The sequence below is a fragment of the Opisthocomus hoazin genome, chromosome 12 (assembly GCF_030867145.1).
Source record: "Opisthocomus hoazin isolate bOpiHoa1 chromosome 12, bOpiHoa1.hap1, whole genome shotgun sequence".
NCBI lineage: Eukaryota > Metazoa > Chordata > Aves > Opisthocomiformes > Opisthocomidae > Opisthocomus > Opisthocomus hoazin.
Window position 1 is genome coordinate 1,235,942 of NC_134425.1, and position 14,806 is coordinate 1,250,747.

Below are 14,806 nucleotides of genomic sequence, written 5' to 3' on the forward strand. Positions count from 1 at the left end.
GCCCGAGGGAGCCAGGCGCTCTCCTCTCCCCGGGAAGCAGGCAGAGGTTATGGCTCCTGCCCAGCCGAAAATCCCCCCCCCGGCGCTGTCCCACCCTCCTGCCGGTGCCCGGTGCCCGGGGTGCCACAGCCAGGCGCGTGCGGCGGCACCCGGGGTGCCCGAGCCGTGCTGCGCGGGAAGCGGCCACGCAAGCTGTCTGGACGCAGCAGGAGCCATAAACAAAGGCCGAACCTTTCTCCAGCATCCATACTGGAGGTCTTCCTGAGGTGAATAGGCCAGTTTGCTCCATTTTGACTTTTAAAGAAAATATTCCAGTTTACTACCTTCGAAGCGCACCTCGGGCTTTCCTCAGGCTCGGTTTTACTCCCGCATCAGCACGCACCCCGCGTGCTCCACCGCCCACCCTTTTGTGCTCATCTCAAAAGCCATCTCAGGAGGAGGTCAAACCTCCTTGAAAGGCCTGGGTCTGAAGTGCTCTCCCCCACCCCGAAAAAAGAAAAATTTGGTCAAAATTGAGATGTTCCCACAGAAATTGGTATTTCCCGATGGAAAAACATTCCATCAGCAAAACGCTGACGCGCTCCGGTTACAGCCTGGTCATGGCGATGAGGCAACGCAGCTGGGAAAGGAATTAAAAGGGAGCTGGAGAGCTGCACGGCTTCACCGCACCCTGCGGCCCCGGCTGCGAGCCGGCAGCAAGGACCCCGCTCCTCCCGGTGCTTCCCGGGAGCGGGATGCGGATCGGCTGGGAAGAGCCCAGCTGCCAGCACAGCACCCAGCCAGCAGCACCCTGCGATCCCTGCGCCGGTGGCCGTCACCGCGGCCCCACTGTCACCCCCATCACCGCGTGATGTCCCACCGGGGTGCGGACACCCGCGGCCGCTGCTCCCCCAGAGCTGCTTCTGGGAGGCTCAGGCAAGCCGAAGGCTCCGGACGTCCCCGAGGATGAAGCTCCGCGAACCAACCGAGCCCGGCCCGCGCCTGGTGTTGGGACCGTCCCGCGGGATTCGGCGAGCCGCGGGAGGAGGTCAGCAGACCGAGGGCTGCCAGCTCGGCAGGTTCCCCGTCGGGGCCGCGGATCAAGGGCTGCTGCCGCTGTCTTCGCTCGAAGAATTGGTGGAAGTGCTTGTTTGCGAGGTTCCCCCGTGCCTTCGGGTGGCCGAGCGATGGACGGGGTTTGTTTGCTTTCTTTTTTGAAGGCGGGCTGGAGCGGGTCAGGGATCAATCGTCCCTTCTGCAGCCAAAGGCCGAGAAGAGGAACCTCTGTCTTGGAAAGACTTTTTGTTGGCAAGAACAGGGCAGAAGCCCATGGCCAGGCGCAGCCCACGCAGGGTCCAGCCCTGCTGTGGCCAGCAGCGATGCACAGGGAAGGTGCTGGCCATGCAGGCGCTCACCCCTGCCGCTGCGGGCTCACCCTCCCCACCTGGCACCGGATCCCATCGGCCGCGACGGACACATCCCTTCGGACACGGGACGCAGCCGTCGCACCAGGGGAAACTGAGGCAAAGGGGCTAATCTGCAGGAACACGACCCCAGATGTCCCAAATTCCTGTATCCACCGGCTCTTCGCTTCCCTGCACCGAGCCCTTCTTCCCCCGTGTCTGTCATGAGGCACCACCAGCCCCCAGAGCCCCCTCCCCAGCGTGGCAGCTACCTCTGCGGCCGCGCAGCCCTGCATCCTCCGGCAGCTCCCGCGTGGGCTGGGCACCCCCTCCGGTGCCAGCTCCCTGCGTCCTGCCACCCGCGCTCCTGACCAAACGCGGGTTTCCAGCAGGGATTCTCCCTCTCCAGCCACGGGGATGCTCTCAGCACCCAGCGGTCCCTGCCCTGGGGACCTTCCCCTGCCTCCAGCCCCTGGGTGGGTACCGGGCAGCACGGCCGGACTCGGGAGCACTGGTTACGACGGGGACGCGGAGCTTCTTGACCTGTGTGCCCAGGCTGTCCCCTGGGCAAGCACCATTCCCTCCCTGGGAGGCCCCGCGGGATGCGCTCGCTGTGCTGGCAGAGACGAAGCCTGATCCCATGGGAAAACGCACCGTCATCCGAGGGGGCTCCACGGATGCCCCCCCCCAAATCAGGGCACCTCAGGGATGGGGTCCCCATCCCCAGCCTCTCCCCGTTCCCCCCCGACTACGGCGCCCGCAGTAAATCACCACCAGCAACGCGAACTAAAAGCAAGTTTATCTTAAAGGCTTTTTTAAATCCCTATAAAAAAAAAAGTACAGCTTCATCGGAAAGGCTTTTTCTTCTCCTCTCTCTTTTTTTGGGGGGGAAAGGTTTATGCTTCCCTGGAGACCTCTTCAATAAAAACGCGCTCTGGCTCTGCGAGCGTCTGACTGCAAATCAGGTTCCAGCCGTTCCCTTCCTGTGCCGACCTGCTGGAGTCGGCTGTTATTCTTGGCAGGGTGCCCCGAAGGAAGAAAAAAATCCCCCCCCCCCCAGCTCCCAGCGGCTGGGAAACGCTGATGACATGACACCTTCCAGCATTCTTCAAGGTCAAGAGGGGAGGGAGGGAAATGAAAGGGGAGAGGGGTTTTTTTTTTTGTTGTCGTGAGCGAGGGTTCTTGCTTCGCTCAGGCGTTTCCCTTGGATGCTCGCTCCCGGTTACACAGCACGGTGCGGCCTCGCCGTGCCGCCCAGGCGACGCGCGGGGGGCTGCCACGTCACCCCCTTCCCGCCGGCGAGGGGCTGCGCTCCCAAAGGCACTTCAGCACCAGCGCTTGGTGGGCTCGGCTTCAGCCCGAGCTGGTTTCAACCTCCCTGCAGCTCCCAAGGAGCACGGCGCTTGCTTCGGGTTGGCATCCTGGGGTGCATGAGGAGGAGTGTGGGCAGCAGGGCAGGGAGGTTCTCCTCCCCCTCTGCTCTGCCCTGGGGAGGCCTCATCTGGAGTACTGTGTCCAATTCTGGGCCCCCCAGTTCAGGAAAGATGAGGAGCTACTGGAGAGAGTCCAGCGGAGGGCTGCGAGGATGAGGAGGGGACTGGAGCATCTCTGCTACGAGGAGAGGCTGAGGGAGCTGGGCTTGTTCAGCCTGGAGAGGAGAAGGCTGAGAGGGGACCTTAGAAATGCCTCTAAATATCTGCAGGGTGGGGGTCAGGAGGACGGGGCCAGACTCTTTCCAGTGGTGCCCAGTGACAGGACAAGGGGCAACGGGCACAAACTGGAGCAGAGGAAGCTCCAGCTGAAGATGAGGAAGAACTTCTTCCCTCTGAGGGTGACGGAGCCCTGGCCCAGGCTGCCCAGAGGGGCTGTGGAGTCTCCTTCTCTGGAGATATTCAAGACCCTCCTGGACAAGGTCCTCTACAGCCTGCTGTGGGTGACCCTGCTTGGGCAGGGGGTTGGGCTGGGTGACCCACAGAGGTCCCTTCCAACCCCCACCGTTCTGTGATTCTGTGATTCGGCCCCCGCTGCCCCGCAGAGCTCCGTCCTCCGGAACCGCGGGCACCGACAGCCCCGGCCACGCCAGCCAGGAGCCCACGGTACCTGCTCTGACCCCAGCAAGCCAAAAGCTGCCTGCGTGGCATCTCCCGGGGCACTGGCACAGGCGGCCCCCCCCGCAGAAAGCCCCGGTCCCCGTCGCTTCAGCGAGCTGATCCGGACACGCAGCCGCAGCAGCATCCTTCGGGGTCCCCTGCCGCAGGACTTCCACTCCGGCAAATAAATCTTGGCACCTCTCTCCTTGAGATCCAGCAAAGCTCAGCTAATCCCCCTGCTCCCAGCTGCCAAATCCTCCTCCTCCCCCCGTTCAAGGTGCCGAGCTCAAGGCAAGCTGCGTGCAGCCGTTAATCCCCGCGACGGGGAACGGCCCTGCGGGGTCCCGCCGGTGCAGGGGGAGCGGGCACAGAGGACAAGCAGCAGCCCCCGAGTCGGGCACGGCCGGCGGCAGGGGAGGATGCTGCTCCCCTCCGACGGGTTCTGGCTGATGCCCTGGCTCTGGACTGACGTGGTGCTGCTGTCTCTGGCTGCTCTGGCCCCACGGACGGACGCTTTTGCTCTGCCACTTTCCCAGCTCACGTTGGAAGGAAGATGCGAAACGATCCGAGCGCGGACGCAAGGGGAAGCGAAGCAGCTGCCGGCAGCGGTGGCCAGTGGCGAGGAAGCAGGGTGAGGATGGGGACCGGGTGCTCCAGGCTCCGTTCAGTGGTGCCCAGCGACAGGACAAGGGGCAACGGGCACAAACTGAAGCAGAGGAAGCTCCAGCTGAAGATGAGGAAGAACTTCTTCCCTCTGAGGGTGACGGAGCCCTGGCCCAGGCTGCCCAGGGAGGCTGTGGAGTCTCCTTGTCTGGAGATATTCCAGCCCCACCTGGACGCGGTGCTGTGCCCCCTGCTCTGGGTGACCCTGCTTGGGCAGGGGGTTGGGCTGGGGGACCCACAGAGGTCACTTCCAACCCCGACCAGTCTGTGATTCTGTGATTCCTGGGGATGAGGTGATGTCCCCGGTCCCCTGGGAGCCCCAGTGCATCCTCACGAGCTGCATCGCAATGCCCGCGGTGCAGGGTCTGCCCCGAGGGGACCACGCTCCTCCAGCTCCACGTCCAGCCGAGCTCTCGCTGATGTGCTGGTCCACGAGGCTGCTCGAGGATCATCTTCAGGAGCAGACACGAGCCAAACTGCCTGCGCTGGGAGCCTGGTTGCCTCCTTCACACAACACTTCCAGGCCAGGATGGTGCATGAGCCCTCTGGCAGTGCTGGATCAGGCCAGGGCTGATGGGGCTCCCACCCCTTTACCGGCTCTCAGCCCTCCCTTGTGCTGTGGGAGCCGGCCCACGCTTCGCAGGGTCCCCTTGGGATTGCCGAGACCACAAGCACCAGGGTTCGCCATGGGGCTGGCTTGGAAAGCAGCAGTGGGGGGTCCCCAGGCCACCCCAGCACCCATGCAGGCTGCAGGTTCCCCTGGAAGCCGGTGCGTGGCCGCATCCTGCTCCAAGGTTTGCCGGAGGAAATCCTGGAAGGCCGTCTTACAATGCAGCCCTTCCTGTCCCCGAAGGACCGCGGCGCACGGAAAAGGCACCGCGGGCTGACGGCACCGGCCGGCCCCGGGGGGGACGCGGTCCTTCCCCACGGCACCTCGCTGTCCAGCCCACCTGGGGCCCGCTTCCCCCGGGCGCCCTGCCAGCAGCGCTGCTCTGTGCTAAAAACACAACAGCAGGAGCGGGTTGATTGCCCAGGACCCTGCCGGAGGCAGAGACACGGGCACAAGATGGGGAGCGACGCTATGCCAGGGGATGCTGCTCTGCACCCCCCGGACCCCCCGATGCCAGCGCCTCTGATCCCCCTCCCGGTGACATCCCACCTGCACGGCAAAGGGGAAGCTCTCCTTGATGCCACCACGTTGTCCCCCCGGCCACAAGCAGCCCTTCTGCTCCTGCCAGCCCCGCCACGGCCCCGGGGACCCGCAGCCCCGCGTCTGGGCAGGAGGCTGCGGGGGGAGGCAGGGTGGCAGCGGGTCGCGTCCCAGCGCCGCGGTGACAGGCTCGGCGCGGGGCTCCCGTGTTGTTGTTCCCGGTTGTTTTCCAGCGGGGCGGCCGCGGGGCCAGCTGGCTGCCGCCGGGCTGGAACAGCGTGGCCTATTTTAAACTGCTTGCACAAGGAGTCAGCAGCTCCAGCTCAGATTTTTTCCGAACTTTATTTGTCCAAACGCTCGGCGGGGAGAGCGGGACGGACGGGGAGCAGGACGGGGGGAGCAGCTCCCGCTTGCTCCGCCGCCAGCCGCTCACCTGAGCCAGCGGTGGCCCGGGGCTGCCGGCGGCAGCGGTGAGGATGCTGCGCCCGCAGCCCCCGGGCACGGAGGGGTCCCCGCACCCCGCAGGGTCAACGCACACGGAGAAGCCGCAGGAGAGAGGGACAGAGCGTCAAAGCCAGTATCCCGGCTTTAAAGGGCAGCAAGCACCTGTCTAGGGGCCGAGCGACGGCTCTCGGAAGCATCCGGAGGGCGGGCGGCTCCGCTACGCGCAGGGGCTGATGCCAAGCATCCGCACGTATGGGAAGACCCCACTGGGGAGCCAGGGTCAAATCCCAGCCCGACCCAGCTGCCAACACCAGCGGGGCTCAGACACCCCGAGAAGGGGGCTGGAAAACCCTCCTGCTCCCACGGAGGTCCCAGCCCTGTCACGTCTCCCGTGCCCCATCCCGCTGAGGCTGCCTCGTCCTGTGGATGAAAACACAGAGCTCGCCGCGGTTAAACGTTGACGAGTTCAAATTAAAATCCCAAATTTGATCTTCTCCCCGTCGGGCCACCTTTTTGGAAAGGTGACCCTTCCCTGAAGGACCCGGTGGTCCCAAAACACGGAGCAGCAGCGCTGGCAGGGAAGTATCCTCTTCCCAGCAGAAGACTTCATGTTCTACAACGCCAGCAGAGCATCCGTCGCCCAGGAATTATTTCCATGCCTTTTTTTTTTTAGACCAAGCCGCTTCCTAAACCTCTTTATGAAACGATGACTCCTGCCTCGGGCTGAGGTGAGCTCAGAAGACCCCTTCCAGCTCTTTTGTCTGAAATCCAGCATCTCTTGCAAGGATCAGCAGCCAAAGTGATGTAAAACATGATTTCCTGACCCCGCTGGTGGGAAAACGCTGCGAAGAACAGAGGGGGATGACTATGGCTTAAAAAAATTTAACTGCACTCAAAGATCCCTTTTTTTTTTCCACCTTTTCCCCCGAAGAAGTGGGAGTTGTCATGTCCAGGAGAAATAAATTGCCTTCTCCAGAGCTGCCAGACCCTTTGCTTGCTGGGGAGGGACCGTGCTCCCGCTCCGGGGGACCTGGCCCTTGGTGGGGGTCCCGGAGCAACCTGAACACCAGCGCCTACGTCCTGCAACCGCTGAACCACCCAGCTCACAAAACCCACAGCTTGGGCTTTGAGCTGTTGGCTGGAAGCCCTTTCGAGCTTCTTAGTTCGAAGAACAGCTCAACTCTTGGAAGAAAAGGGGGGGGGAGGGAAAGTTATCAGCTGTTGAGTGCTAGTTGGATGCGAGAGAGCCGCCGAGCTGCACGCCGGCCGGGTGGACGGCCAGGGAGCTCCGTGGATGTCATATTGGCCGAAGACGAGATGTTTACGGCCCTGGCTGGAAGCCCTTCTGAGAAACCCATCGCAGTGATTTACGGCGCTTCCGATGTATACGAAGCCATTCCTCTTCCACTGACCAGCCTGAACAGAAAACATCTGCAATACGTCAAAGTCAGCGAGAGAGATGAAGGCGTAAACAGGCGTGTGTGCCGAGGGCAGGGTGACACCAGCCCCAGCACGTCCCCGTGCCCGGCGCCGGCCGAGCCGCGGCAGGAGCTGCTGGCAGCGGAGCAGCCGGTCCCACTCGAGGACACCGCAGTCCTGCCCGCTGCCCTTCCTGGGGCTTCCCCCTCCAGCAGCGGAGCCGAGAGGTCCCAACACATGCTTTAAATAAACAGGCTGCCTTCCCCACCAGAGCTGCTTCGGGAGGAGGGAGCCCAGCTCTGTTTAACGCTGGATTTACCCTCGCAAGCCCGGAGCACGGGTGGGTGCGTACCCAGCAGCCCCCCCGCTCGCAGCCCTCCTGCCCCAGCCAAATCCAACACCCCCAGCAGCATCCCAGATGTTGAGAGCGGGTCGGAAACATCTCGGCTGCACTCACACCCTCCTGGTGCCGGCCCCGGGCCGGTGCTGCTGGTCTGACCCACATGCAGCCCCCCAGGGTGGGGTCCCCCACCTTGTTTTGCACGGCTTTGCCACCCGTCACGGACTGGGATGCGGGAGGTGAGTGGGATCGCTTCGCACCAGCGATGCCGCTGTGGGGCAGACAGACCCCCGGCTCCAGGGCAGCCACCACCTTGGGGAGGAAGCAGCAAATCCCACCGTGGAAACGGGATTTTTCTGTCCAAGCAGCTCCTGGCTACTGCTAGCAGCAGCACGCCGCGACAGAGGTGTTTGGTGTCCTGGGCTGGGGACGGTGTTCTGGACCTGACCGCCAGCTGTGCCAATGTGCCAGCACCTCCACTGCCAATGGTGTGTGCGAGCACGTGGCACAAGGCAAGGCTACAACCTGAGCGCGCGCTCAGCCGGACCCCGTCACCCCAGGGGCAGACCCAAGGACAAGTTTGGCCCCAGAGGATCTCCTGTCCACAGAATCACAGAATAGTAGGGGTTGGAAGGGACCTCTGTGGGTCACCCAGCCCAACCCCCTGCCCAAGCAGGGTCACCCACAGCAGGCTGCACAGCACCGCGTCCAGGTGGGTCTTGAATATCTCCAGAGAAGGAGACTCCACAGCCTCCCTGGGCAGCCTGGGCCAGGGCTCCGGCACCCTCAGAGGGAAGAAGTTCTTCCTCGGGTTCAGCTGGAGCTTCCTGTGCCTCAGTTTGTGCCTGTTGCCCCTTGCCCTGTCACTGGGCACCACTGAAAAGAGCTTGGCCCCATCCTCCTGACACCCACCCTGCAGATATTTATAAACATTTATTAGGTCCCCTCGCAGCCTTCTCTTCTTCAGGCTGAACAAGCCCAGCTCCCTCAGCCTCTCCTCGTAGGGAAGATGTTCCAGTCCCCTCATCATCCTTGTAGCCCTCCGCTGGACTCTCTCTCATGTCCAGACCTGCAGTCAGCTCCCATCACACCCACTCACTCCCAGCAGAGCCGCGAGCCGCATCCCTCCTACACATCCTCAGCTAAACAGCTTGGACCCAGCTCCTCCAGCAGCCTGCCTGGCTGCAGGGCATCTCCCTGCAGCATCGGTGCAGCCCTGACAGGACCGCTCCCGCGCTGCGAGATGATACCTTCAGCCTCTGCAGTGACATTAACACCTTGTCGCACCCGGGGACTCCTTGGCAGAGCTAGCGTTTCTCCCCTTGGCACCCAGAGGGAAAGGTGACCCTGCAGTGTCCTGCGAGGGACCCAGAGCTCTCCCGGTGCAAGCGAGCACAGGGCTGGTCAGGCTGCAAAAGATACAAAAAAAAAAAAAAAAAAAAAAAAAAAGATACAAAAAAAAAATAAAAATAAAGACCCTGGAGGAGGCAATTTGCTCCCGCTCAGCCCTGCTGCAGGAGCAGTCAGGTCCTTCACCCCGGGGTGAAGGAGGGACAACGGGCAGAGCCCATCTCTGCCCCAGCATTAACAGATGCTGAAAGCTGGGTGTGCATCCAGTGCAAAATCCCCGTGGGGGTTTTTGGGGTGTATTCCCCTGCTCCAGCATCCCTCCCTGCACCCCCATAGCTTGTCCCATGCCGGCAGGGCAGCCGTGATGGGAGCGGGCTCAGGGGACGAAGGGTCTCGGCAGCAGCCCCCAGCACTGGGCCACGGACGTGGCCATGATGGCTGATTTCCTCTGGATTTCACTTCAGCTCTTTGGGGGGGGGCTGGGGGGGAGCTTAATTTATTATGAGCCTAATTTCATAGGAAGGGAAGCGGCTTTAAAGCAAGGGGGTGATGGGCAGCCGGCCTCTGGGAACACTGGGCTGGGGGTTGCCAAGGAGGAGAGCTTGGGGGGGGGTCCTCCTTGGCAACCCCCAGCCCCTCTCTCCAATTCAGCTCCTCGTCCAGGCACTGCTGGCTCGGCCAGGTTGCAAATCCTGCCTGGTGGAGGCCGAGAGAGGCTGCCCGGCCAAGCAGCTCCTCCGAGCCCTTCGGGGGAAAACAGAAAAAAAAAAACCCCAAACCCACACAGATGGAAAAAGCCGAATCCCACAGGAATCGCTGCGGATCGCGTCCCCGCGCCCTCCGGGATGCAGAGGAGGAGCGGGCAGCCCACGTCTGCTCGAGCTGGTGCCAGGACCTGCCCGACTTGCCCGGTTTGGTGCTGGGGAGCTCAGAGATGCTTGGCAGCAGCGCGGCGCTGAGCTCTGCCCTCGCCATGAGCCCAGCACCTTCGGCCACGGCCCTGCCAGGCAGACGCCCGGCCACAGCCTGGACCCCTCTTCCCAAGCCCGTGCACGGACCCGGGTGGCTTCACCTTCGCGCCGGGGCAGGGAGATTTGGCCGTGGGTGGGAGGTGGATGCTCCCAGCTCCGTGACCCCCTGCTAGATGCAGCCACCCACCTTTCCCCCCTCCCAGCTGGTTCCCAGCACGCGATGCGTTAAACCCATGCTCCAGCTGCTGCTTTTATTTGACGCCAGCGAGCGAACAGGGCTCGCTGCCCGCTCCCGGGGAGCAACCCGCGGCCCCCGGGGTCGGGCTGCTCTGCCCCCCAGCAAAGACCGCGCGGCCGCAGTGGCACGGCCAGGCTGTACAGCCAGCTCCTCTCGCCAGACCACGGGCTGCGAGCGGGCAGCGAGGCTCCCAGGGGCCAGCAGGCAGCCCCCGGCGCGGCCTTGGAGCAGTAAATGGCGAGATTCTCTTCCCAGCACTCACATCATTAAACATGCACGCGTTTCCGCCGCCGCTTTGAGACAGTGATCAGTCAGATTTAGCAGGGTGAGGCCAGGGGGGGAAATAAAAAGCACCCCCAGGCAAGAAACACCAGCGAGCCCCTGTTCCCCCAGCCCCCCCCCCCCAGGATTTATGAATGAAAACACGCTTCGCCTTGGCACTGCAGATTTCCTCGATGCACGCGGGCAAGGAGGGGGGGAAATCCTGGAATTATGAGGCTCCAGCACCAATTAGGGCTGTTTACATTGACGTAAAGTCTGGGTGAAGTCCCCACCCCTGCTCCCAGCATATTTATGAAATTAGTCCTGCTGACACTGACAAACGCAGGAGGGAAAGTCCCGGAGAACACAGACCCAGCCTGACGCCACGTGGGGTTTTTCAAACCAGCACTGAGACAGCCAGTTCCTATTAAAAAATCCTCAGCCTAGGACCCCCCCCCCCCCCCCAGACAGGGCAGAGGGGACCCCCAGCCCCCAAGGCAGCCCTCCGCACTGCGAGCGGGCAGCATCCCGTCCCTCCAGGACTCCTGGAGAGGGAGCAGAAGGCAGCAGCACGCCCGGGGATGGAGGCTGGGCCGTGTAGGCAAACCCTCCACGTTTCAGAAATGCCTGGAAAAATGTGGTCCAGGCTCCCCCTCCCCAATTTAGGGACCCCTGACCACTGTTGCTGGTTGGGAGAGGGTGCATGAAAGGGAGATGCTCTGGGGGTCCCGCTGTCCCCCATCACTCACGGCTGTGCCAGAGCAGGACGTCCCAGGCTCTGGCCACGCTGGAGAGTCAGTGGAAAAGAAATAGCAGCTTTATGGCTGAAAAATCCCCAGGAAACCTTTTCTTCCCCTCCCCACAAAGGGAAACTATCTGAACCTGCTCCCCACCACCCACGCAGCAGCCCAGACGCAGCGCTGGGCGCCAACATGGGCGTGTTGGATGCGAACCTTCGAATTAGGGAGGTTGGCCAAGCCAAGATCTTCCCACTAACGGCTCCTGGCACGGGAGCTCGCCAGGCCTGAGCAGGATGCGTGCACGGAGGAGACGCCGCAGCCGGTGCATGGTGGAGGCACGGGGGGCTGCAAGGCGGGTCCGGGGGGGAACGGATGCAGAGCTCTGCCAGACGCTGCCGCAGCCTCCGCGGAGGTCAGTGGCGTCGGGAGGGCTGCAGGCAGCTCCGGGGGGAAGGAATCGAGCCCTGATCCAGCCAAGCACGCCGGAGCGTGCCGGAGGGGGCCATGGAGCCGGCGCCGAGCACGTTCGGGGGGCTTTGGGGAAGGGCCTTGGGTGAGCCAGCAGCAGATGAGTTTCAGCGTGGAGGAAGGCACTTGAAAGATGGAGCAAGCGATTCCTGCACTCTGCTGGGCTCAAAACGAGCCGAAATCCCTTGGGAAGGAGATCTAAGCGTGGTGGCAGACGGATCAATGCAAACCGCTCGGCTCGCTGCACGCCAGCGGGGAGAGGCACAACCAGAGAGGAAGCAAAGGCGATGGAGGAGGAGGAGGAGGGGCTGGAGAAGGCAGAGGGGAGCAGGCAGAGCAGGCAGCCCTCCTGCCCAGCGCTGCCGGCTGCGCCTTCCTGCAGCGAAGCCAAGCACAGAAACACAGGAGCAGGGAGGGAAAGGAGGAGAAACCCCTGGGCGATGGGGTTAAGTGAGACCAGAAGAGCTGCAGAGGAAATATTAAGCCGGCGGAGCCAGCCCGCGGAAAGCAAATTCTTTGCCTTTCGTCCCCCAAAGAGCTCAGCAGTAACCCAGGGAACTCCTCGCTGCTGTACAGCAGCAAAGCTAGAAGCTCAACAGGACTAAAATCATGGACTAATTCCTTTTTCGACAAACAAATATCTATTAGGCAGCTATACGGACAGCAAGAGCTACTGTGGGTACATTTATTGTGATAAAAAGCATGGGAAGAAGAGGAAATCTCAGGCTGTAGAAGCATAATCCGGTCAGATCTGCAGATATATTTTCCCTGCTGATACCAAACCACTGGGAAAAGAGCAGATTTGCTCAATTTGCTAAGCAGAGAGGAGCATCGGAGCCGGTTTTTGCAGCCTGCGGGCACGCTGCAATGCAGGAGCGATGCTCAGCAGAGCAGCGCCCGGGCGGCTCCCGACGCGACACCCAGAGCATCGCCTTACCCTGTACCACAGAGCTCGTATTTGTTAACGGATTATAGATCAGGAATTATTTAACATAGGCTGCAAAACAACACCTTTCCCATCTGGCAGCACCGCTCTCTTTTGCCAAGGCAGCTCTACGCCCCGCGCTGGGGAGAATAACGGGAACTTCCCCCCCTCGCAATGCCCAGACGACATGCCAAAAAGCAGAACTTCCAGAAGTCAAAACTAAAAATGGCAAATCCCCTTTCATCTCCCCAGCATTGCTTTTACTCCGCGTCCCAGCGCAGGGACGGTGCTGCCATTTCAAGGCTTAGACTTGAGCTTAAGGAGCTGGGAAAAGCTCAGCAGTGCCTGTGAGCTGTCTCGGGGTGAAAGCAGAGCAGAGAGGAGTTGCTTTAATTTTATCATGAAATAACTCCCCGCACTGGGCCACGGGCACCCTCCCAGGGCTGGATTTGCTGGGTTTGGTGCGGCCACAGTTTTTGCTCCAGGAAAGCTCTCAGGTGTTGCTTACCCTGGGGAAAATAATGCAGCTTTTCCAGCAGCAAAACAAGCCTCTGGCAGAGAAAGCAACCCTCCCCATCACCGCTTCCCCGGCTTATCCGCAGAGATTTCCTCCGGTGTCGGCTCCGACTCAGGCTGCCGGGGATGGGTGCAGGGGGAAGGAGGCTTTCACCCCGAGCTGCGTCCTCGGACTGCCATCCAGGGGCAAACCTCCATCGTGGGGAGAGAAAAGGAAGAAGAGGGAAGCTTGGGAGCAAGGGGGATGGGATTCTGGGAGCCGGGACCTAGGCAGGCCAATGGCATCTGCCTGACAGGGCTCTGAGCCGGGGCGCTGGGTATTGCCACAACAACAAAGCCATGAGGGGGGAGAAAAAAAACATCCCTTTTGTTTCCCAGGCCAGCGGCTGGAGGAGTTCCTGTCCCAGCGATGATATTGGTGGCTTTGCTGTAACACTAATTACACAGCAGTGGCGACGGGGGAGGGCTTGGCCCTTGTTGTACTTCTTTTTTTCCCCCCCCAAGTAACTCAAAGTAAATAAAGCAGGTTCAGCAACAGAGCAGAGCAGTCGTGGCACACACGCCCCATTAGCTTCTGGTGATGATCTTCTTTGGATGAAAGCCTGGCCTGGGACGAACGCAGCCCGGGCAGACCTTGGCTTGGGTCTGGAGGGGAGGGCTGGGGAAGAGGCTCCTTGCTGGCCGGGAGGATGCTGGAAGCTGTGTCTGTGCAAGCGCGGCGGGGAGCGGGGAGAAATGCCTGCTTCCCCTTTCACATTGCCCTGCAGGCACTGGAAAATGGCAATTTTTCTCCCTAGAAGGGGATATAATCTCACTCCCTCCTCCCTGCATGTGGCAGCTGGGCCTCCTCTGCCCCAGGGGCTCTGTCATGCTGCGCAAAGCTGCACTCCGACCCAAACACGATGCCAAATGCCTGCCATCGTCCCTCTCCGAGTGCCTTTCGGGCGCTGCCACCCAGACCTAAAAGCTCTGAGCGGAACCTCTGCTCCCTAAGCACCCATGGGAACAAGGAGCAGCCTTATTTCGCCAACGCTGCTCCCCGTGACCAGACTCCAGGCCGTACACCGGAGCAAAAAGCAGAAAATACTTGCTATTTTTGTCTGCAAATCCCACATCAAGAAGGGAGGCATCCTGGGTTTCTCTGCCCCGACAGCGGGGCTGTGCCATCCCGGGGGCTGCTGCCCATCGTCGCACAGAGCCCAGATCATCTGGCTGCCGGCCCCGGTGGGGAGGGGATGCTGGGCAGCCTGGAGGCACAGCGAAAATAAACTGCCTTGCTTTAACACCGCTCCCAGGGAGCGGCTGCAGGTGCAAGATTCGCTGTTACAAACACCTTGGAGAAAAAAAAAAAATCAAGGAAGCTTCTTGTCCTGTCTCCCAGATAAAGGCAAGGGAAACGAACCATGAAGAGAAGAAATCAGGGAGTCGAAATAAGCCCAGACCAGCTCTGGGCAGGTCGGCACCACCTGGGATGCCCTGGGTGATTTTGTGCCATACCGGGAGGGGAACGGGCTGGGGAGGACTGGGTCTGCCTCCAGCTACGGGGCTGACCCCGTTCCAGCCCTGTATGGAAAACAAAACCCAGCAGCTCCCACGCCTCTGCCAAGGCAGCCCCGGCTCTGGTTTTCATGCCTGGTTGGAGCTCGCAATAGCAGTAACTGGGTCAGAGCATCTGTCGGCGCAGGCAGAGCTGGCGAGGCCGGGGCAGGAGGCTTGGACCTGCCCGAGCCCTGGTCCACCAGGCTGGGCACGGCTGTCCTCCCCAGCTCGCACCGCGGAGAGGAGACGGGAGCTGTTTATGGAAAAGCAAACGGCGTCTCCAGCCGAGCCTCCAGCGGGGACAAGGTCT